Consider the following 8,050-nt stretch of genomic DNA (forward strand, 5'->3'; position numbering starts at 1 on the left):
ACTAGGCGAGGGCCCACCCCTTCTCCGCCCCTGTCACCCGGCTACACGCGCACACATTCGGGGCAGTGATTAGTGTGGCTGTGATTGGTGCCCTCTGGAATCAATCAACCACACCTCTCCGCCGTCTCGTCGCGTCATTGGTGGAAGGGACAGTGGGCGGTAACCGTGTCTGCCCTTTGATTTTATTGGTTGTGGCCTGGGATTCAGACTCGAGCTGGGGGCAAATATATGAGTCCAATCTGCAGTTTGAGAAGGTGGGACGTACTGGCCACCGCTTGAATCCCGGGAGAACCTTCTGGAACCCGTGCAACGTCAAAGTCAGCCTTAAAGGAAAACTGCGCCCACCAGTGGGCCCTAACCCCGGGCGTCCTTTCTCTTTTTGTGTTCATGGCAGGAGGCTGGCCTGAATGCCGGCTCAGTGCCCTCTAAGTGGTGTAGTTCCTGAGCCAGGCCAAAAAGGTCACCCCTTCTTTACCTGTGTGGGGTTGAACCGTGAGCCGACCTGGCTCAGCTCCCCCTGCCAGTGGCGTTGACCTGAGGTGACCCTAACTGAATCTGCAGACGGAGCGCGAGCGGGCTGTCCCCAGGCGCAGCCCCTCCGGGAATCCTCGAGTGCCCTTCCCTCCCCAGGGCGCGCGTCGGCGCGTGGTGGACTGTGCTTCCTCCGCCTCCCGGTCCCAGGCCCCGCGCCTTCTCCCCCTTTACAGACTTTCTTCCGGCCCTGGCAGTCTCTGCCTGCCCCCCCACCCCGGCCCCCCAGGGTCTGTCTGGTCACCCCTTCCCCACACCTGTGGGCACCCCTGCCCCTGGTTCCCCTTGCTCAGCACCCGCAGAGCCCCGCGTCTCTGCTCAGACACCCCCGCCCCCCAAACTCTGAAGCCTCAGCCACAGTGTCCCCGCCGCTCGCTCGGGGCGGGCGGGGCTGCGGAGGCGGTCGCCGGCGGAAGCCGCCGCTCCGGCAGACGCGGAGCCTGGCGCCCACGTTACCGTCTCCCAGGCCCATCTGTGCTCCGGGGAGCGGGGGTGGAGAGGGGGTAATCTGGGGGTGAAGGGGAGGAGGAAGGAGTTCTGGGTGGTGGCGGGGAGCTTGGTGACAGAGGAAGGGCCTGGGCAAAGCTCGGAGTCTGGACCCTCACAGGGGCCTGCCGAATGGACAGAGCCCCGGGGGAAGCCGGAGAGGGGTCCTGGGGTGCTGGCGTCTCCATGGCGACCAGCTTCCTTCCAGGACTCACAGGGCAGCTGGTGCAAAGCAGGGATGTGTGTGAGGGGAGACCGTGAGGAGGTTGGGGAAGGGGAATATGGGGCCGTGGGGTTGGAGGAGGGGAAGTGGGGTGAGGAGACAGAGTGGGGAACAGAGGAAATGAGAGGATGAGGAAGGAAGGGGGTGGAGTGACCCAACAGCAGAGGGGGGATAGACGGAGTGAAGAAGGGAAGGGAGATGAAGTTAGGGAGGGATGGGAGATGGGAAGAGTGAGGGAGGGGAGATGGAGTGGGGACAGAGGGTGGGAAGGGACAGGGTGAAGGGGATTGAGGAAGGGATGGTGTGATGTGGAGTTGGAATGTCGGGGAGGCAGCTCCAGGCTCCCTGGAGGCCAGGTGGTAGCTGGCTCAGCATCTCTGCCTGGCTGTTGGTCTCTTTTGTCTCCTCTTCCAGCCTGGCTTTTGCCTAGCCTGGAACAGAGTTTAGGTACCAGCTCTTAGCTGGCCATGCTGAGGCTAAATGTAGGCCTGAGCCTTGGCAGGTGCAGGGTTATGCCTCCCAAGGCCTTGGTGGCACAGCCTCTGCCTGCCATCTGGTCCACTGTTGCCACCTCTTATCCCTTGCCTCCGGGTACCAGATATGTGTATGTATGAGGAACCCAGGGACACTGCCCAGGGAAGCCTGGAAGGATGTGGCTCTGGAGTCAGATTGTCCACAGTGGAGGCTGCCTGCCATTCTGGCCACTCTGCTTCACTGTACATGGGGACAGGTCACAGCCCTGCCTCTGGAGCTGCTGAGAGAATGAGTGAAGGTCACACGGGTCACCATGCAGCGTGGTATGTGGTTACCACTCAGCTACAGTAACCAGCACCCTGGCTGTTGGCCAGTATCCAGGATTGCCAGCGCCTCTGTAGATGTGTAAGTCGGGGAATCACTTGCACCATTGTATTGGTACTAGGGTTGTAAGTGGGAGCCTGTCTGCATAATTCTTTTTGTGGGCTTCATTCTGTGTTGTTTGCTATAGGAATGTGATCTTGAGCGCCGGTATGTGTGATTAAGTGCCAGGGCTGGCTGGGTGGAGGGGTGGTGGTGGAGGTAGCAGGTGTCCACAGGATGAAGCCAACGGCCATGGCCCTGTGGACACCACGTCTGCCACATGTCCGTGCACATCTGTGATCATGTCAGCTGGAAATTCCCTCCCTCCCTCCCTCCCATGGAGACGTCATCACCCTAGGTGTCCCTCTTTTCCTCACCCTGAGGGAACCGGAACCTGTGGGCAGTGGCAGGAGAGGGAGCCAGAGAGGAGGTGTTTATAGACAGGGGTGCACATTCCCTCCCAGACTGTGAAGGGGAGGGGGAGCTTGCATCTTGCAACAGCCCAAGGCTGGGGAGGAAGTGCCCCCAGCCTCTTCTCAGTGGCTGTCTTGTCACCATGGCAGCAGTTGCTAGGGTCTCCACGGTTGCTAAGAGCTGGGTGTGGGAAGCTGCCAGGCCCTGTTGCCAATAGAAACAGAGAATCCTTGGGTGGGTGGAGGGATGATTGCCCTCACAGCTGCCAGCCCCCTCTAGGGTTATGGCTGGCCCTTGGGCACTCCTTTCCCCACAGTGTACTGATGCTCAGTGTGTGGTGGCTCTGGGGTAGGTTGGGGTTGGCAGGAAGCTGGATTGAAATACTGGGTTCTGCCTGCAAAGAAAGGGGCTCATCTTCATATTTTTACATTTGGAGGGCCAAGACAGCCAGTGACATGCTCTTGCTGTCCTTTGTCCCTCGGACCCCCCTCCTGGGGAGATGTGCCCTGCTGGAGTCCTCCAGGGACCCAGTGCTTTCCTGGAAAGCCACCTTGACTTGATGTCTGGGATTTACTACTTTTTTTTTTTTTTAAGATTTTTATTATTATTGGAAAGCCGGATATACAGATAGGAGGAGAGACAGAGAGGAACATCTTCCATCCGATGATTCACTCCCCAAGTGAGCCGCAACGGGCTGGTGTGCGCCGATCTGAAGCCAGGAACCTCTTCCGGGTCTCCCACACGGGTGCAGGGTCCCAATGCATTGGGCCGTCCTCGACTGCTTTCCCAGGCCACAAGCAGAGAGCTGGATGGGAAGTGGAGCTGCCAGGATAAGAACCGGCGCCCATATGGGATCCTGGGGCTTTCAAGGCGAGGACTTTAGCTGCTAGGCCACGCCGCCGGGCCCTGGGATTTACTACTTCTTGTGGTCAGGCCCACAGCAGGTCACCACACACACACTGTGGGCTGACTCCTGAGCCAGACTCCGGTCCTGTCCTGAATGAATCCCAGCCTTGGCCTCAGACTGAAACATTGCAGTTCCTCTGCCTTGTTTAAACTGGCCATCTGGTTCATCCCAGCTCAATCAACCATGGGCAGGATTCAAAATTCAATAAATGCATGTAGCAAGGCAATTTTTCAGAAAAAGATTTATTTATTGAACTTGAAAGAGTTAGAGGGAGAAGCAGAGAGACCCCTGCTGTAGGCAAATGCCTGGGTTGCATTGTACGTAAGCAAATGTTGCACTGTTGGGAGAAAAGCAGCCTGGTGAGTATTCTGGGCCTGGTCAATACCAATTCTGTATTAACTATACCAGTGTGCCAGCATAGTTGCCTATTCTGTGTTTTTAAAGATATGAGGGGAACTTTGCAATGGGGGTTGGGGGATGCTGGGTCAGGATACACCACCCTTGAACCCAGGTGTGCCGTGTGTCGTGCAGCACCAACAGGGTGAGATGTGCTACAGGTTGTCCTGGGAAGGGGGTGTGGGAATGCGCTGCAGTGGGGGCTGCTAAGGGCATGTTTGATAGATGAGGACTGACTTTGGGGCCTTTCACGGACTGGGCCACTGCATTGACAGGTAGTGAGGGAACAGAGACAGGGTAGTTTAGAGGGGGGAGCCACAGGGCATGTCTGGGTCAGTCCAAGGCATCTGCCCACATAGGAGACCTGAGCTGGGCTAAGTAGCATTGCCCTGTGTCCACTGGCACACAGGAAAGCGAGGGCTGGGAAGCATGCCTGGCTGGGCCAGGCCAAAGTATCTGCTGAGTATCGAAGCAGGGGATGGATGGGCCACATCAGACTGCGCAGCAGGACCCACTGGAACATGAGAGAACCAGATGTGTGAGCAGATTTTGTAGGAATTTGTGGGATTGTAGCATCCACCTGTTTGCAGAGAGAGCTGGGGGTGGTAAGGGCCTGAGTCAGGCAGAACCACAGAACTTACTTGGCACATGTGGGAGCTGGGACTGGGCCAAGCTGCAGTGCTCCCAGCACATGCAAAGGCCTGGACTGAGGGCAGACCATGCCAAGGAGGGCTATGGCATCTGCTGACACGCATGAGAAACGGAATTCAGAGTAGGCCTGTTGGGGGAACCTGGAGAACTCCTCTGCTAAGCTACAGTTCTTGCTGAAAGCCAGGTCTGAGGGCAGGCAACGTTGGCCAGGCTGCAGTACTTGCTGGTACATGTGAGAGCCATGTCAGGGTGTTGGCCAGGCTGGGCTAGGCTGCAATACCCGCTGGTGAAAGCTGACATGCCAGGCTGGGTCAAGGAACCTGTCAGAAGAGGCCAGATATGGGGCTGGTAGTGCATCTGTGGGCACTCCATTGCTAGATTGCAGCTCCCACTGGTGAGCATAAGAGCCAGGGCTTTGGGTAGACCAGGCTGGACAAGGCAGCATCACCCAGTGGCATACATGTGGGCTGGATCTGAGGGTGGTTTGAGCTGAGCTAAGCTGCAGCACCCATGGGTATGTATGAGAGCTGGATAGGATGCAGGAAGGGCTGGGATAGGCAGCACATGCTGGCATACACAAAAACCAGGGCTCGGGGTGAGTGATGTGGGTTACTGGGGGTCACCCCACTAGGCCACTGCAGCTGCTGGTGTCTGTGAGGACTGGGTCTATGTCAGGCTGGGCCATAGCACCAGTTGGCTCAGAGGAGATGAGACTAGGGGTAGAACTAACCAGACAGCTGCATCCAAGGGTATGTGTGTTGACTGGTGCAGGTGACAGACAGCACCTGACCGTGCACTAGCAAGAACACACAAGAGTCAGGTGAGGTGTCTTGGGGGACTCTGTGGCTGGATGGCTGGACTTAAACCCTGGCCACAGGGAAATTGCAGTATATGTGGTCCACATGTAAGGATTGGGCCTCCTCAGTGGCCAATGCCTGTTCAGTGCATAGCATACCCAGATGCTCATGGGGGACATGACAGCCAGGTCATCAAGGCCAGCAGAGGATGTCAAGTGTCTTGTCAGAAGAATGAAGAGCAGAACAGGTTGGACAATTCTGGCCAAGCTAGCAACAAGTTTGTGGGTCTGTGGATGCATTAAGGTGGACTTGGCCAGCCAATAGACATGGGAAACATTTTCTCAGTCCTGATGCAATGAAGCCGACAATGTCTCAAATGTCAAAGCCACTCAAATGACACCCTTGGAACATTCTTTACCGCATTGGGGTTTCTAAGGTATTATCAAATGACTGTCCCCAATCCCTGGGTGCTGATGTAGTTTGGCGGTAAGGAGTGGCCCCCTCCTGTATCCCATCAGTGGACACAGGAGAAATAAAAAGAAGAACTGAAACATGTGTCTCATTCAACTTTCTCCATACCCACCCTACTTGGAAGCCTACATCCCTCTCAACTATGTAAACAATATTAAAAATGAAATAAAAATAAAAAATAGAGGGATCTTCTATCCACTGATTCACTCCCCATGTGATTCACTGCCATAATGATAGGAGCTGGGCCAAACTGAAGCCACGAATCAGGAGCTTCTTTGAGGTCTCCCATGTGGGTGCAGGGGCCCAAGGACTTGATCCATCCTCAGCTGCTTTCCCATGTGCATTAGCAGGGAACTGAACCAGAATAGGAACAGTCAGGACTCGACCTGGTGCCCATATGGAGAGCTGGCTTTAAAGGCTGTGGCTTTAGCCTGCTATGCCAGTGTAAGATTTTTAGTTGATAATTTTTAAAGGATTAATTTTTTATTGTAAATACAGATATACAGAGAGAAGGAGATACAGAAAGATCTTCCATCTGCTGGTTCACTCTCTAAGTGGCCGCAGTGGCCAGAGCTGAGCTGATCTGAAGACAGGAGCCAGGAGCATCTTCCAGGTCTCTCACATGGGTACAGGGTCAAAAGGCTTTGGGCTGTCCTTGACTGCTTTCCCAGGCCACAAGCAGGAGCTGGACGGTAAGCAGAGCAGCCAGTATACAAACTGGCATCCATATGAAATCCCAGTGGATGCAAGACGGGGATTTAGGCTATCGTGCTGGGCCCTTTAATTGATAATTTTGAATGATTCTTGAATGATTTCACAAATGTCCAAATGTTTTCTTGACAGAAAACAGGTTCCCCACCGCTGTGTGCACCGTGTTCTGAACCTACACTTGGCACCATGAGGGTTTAAAGCTGATCTCTCTTGCTTAGGGGTCAGAGGACTGTGTTGGAAACGGCCAGCAGAGGGTGCACAACATCAAGGTCTGCATGCAGGCTTCCAGATCCCAAAGAGATTAAAAAGTTTTCTGGTCTTTGATGGCAAAATGTTGCTCACAATATAGATTTGTTCCCCCGGCTCATCTGGGATCGGGGTGGGCAGTTCACCTGAAGGTGCTCAACTGGCCACTGTATCTCAAGTGTCCAGAAGACTGGAGCGCTAGGGAGGCATCCCACCCCCAGTCAGTGTTGCCGTCACCACGCTTCTGCAGCTTCTTTCCCTGCTAGCCAGCTCTCTGTGGTCTTACAGAGTGGAAATCAGCTGTCTGAAAGTGTCCACATTTGTCCAAGCCTCATCGGCCCCGTGTGATCCATGTCTGTATCCCTCAAGGTTGTGCCTCTCCAGGTCTGCTGCCTTCAGGGCACCTCCTCTGCCTTGGAAAAGTCCACTCACTAAGACAATGTTCTCTAGGTGGGTTCAGACTTGTGGTGCCTAGCTCTTATGAATTTTCTCCAGCTGTGCACATAGGGACCAGCGTTGTGGCATAGCAGGTGAAGTCACCCACCCTCTGTGATGCTGGTATCCCATATGGGCACCAGTTTGAGATCCATCTGCTCCACTTTGCTGCTAATATGCCTGGGAAAGTAGTGGAGGATGGCTCAAGTCCTTGGACCCCTGCACTCACATGTGGTAGACCTGGAGGAAGCTCTTGGCTCCTGGCTTCAGCCCAGCCCAGCCCAGCCCTGGCTGTTGCAGCCATTTGGACAGTGAATCAGTGGATGGAAGATCTCTTTCTGTAACTCTGGTTTTCGAACAAATAAATAAATCATAAAAAACAAAGGAGCCAGCATGCCTCATTTTTCCGTTTATATATATATATTTTTAAAGATTTATTTATTTTTATTACAAAGTCAGATATACAGAGAGGAGGAGAGACAGAGAGGAAGATCTTCCGTCCGATGATTCACTCCCCAAGTGAGCCGCAATGGCTGGTGCTGTGCCGATCCGAAGCCGGGAACCTGGAACCTCTTCCAGGTCTCCCACGCGGGTGCAGGGTTCCAAAGCTTTGGGCCGTCCTTGACTGCTTTCCCAGGCCACAAGCAGGGAGCTGGATGGGAAGTGGAGCTGCCAGGATTAGAACTGGCGCCCATATGGGATCCCGGGGCGTTCAAGGCGAGGACTTTAGCTGCTAGGCTACGCCTCTGGGCCCTCTCCGTTTTTCTACATAGCCTGAGATCACACTGATTTGGTTTTGGTGCCTGCTTCATACCAAGGTAAGACTACAGGGTGTTCTCCACCCCTCCCCAAGTTGTGAAGTCATCCCTTGCCTGCCTCTCTGTTTCTGCTATGGTTTTGAAAGGAGTGATATATATATATATTTTTTTCTTTTCCATATATATA

The sequence above is a fragment of the Ochotona princeps genome, chromosome 14 (assembly GCF_030435755.1).
Source record: "Ochotona princeps isolate mOchPri1 chromosome 14, mOchPri1.hap1, whole genome shotgun sequence".
In the NCBI taxonomy this organism is placed as follows: Eukaryota; Metazoa; Chordata; class Mammalia; order Lagomorpha; family Ochotonidae; genus Ochotona; species Ochotona princeps.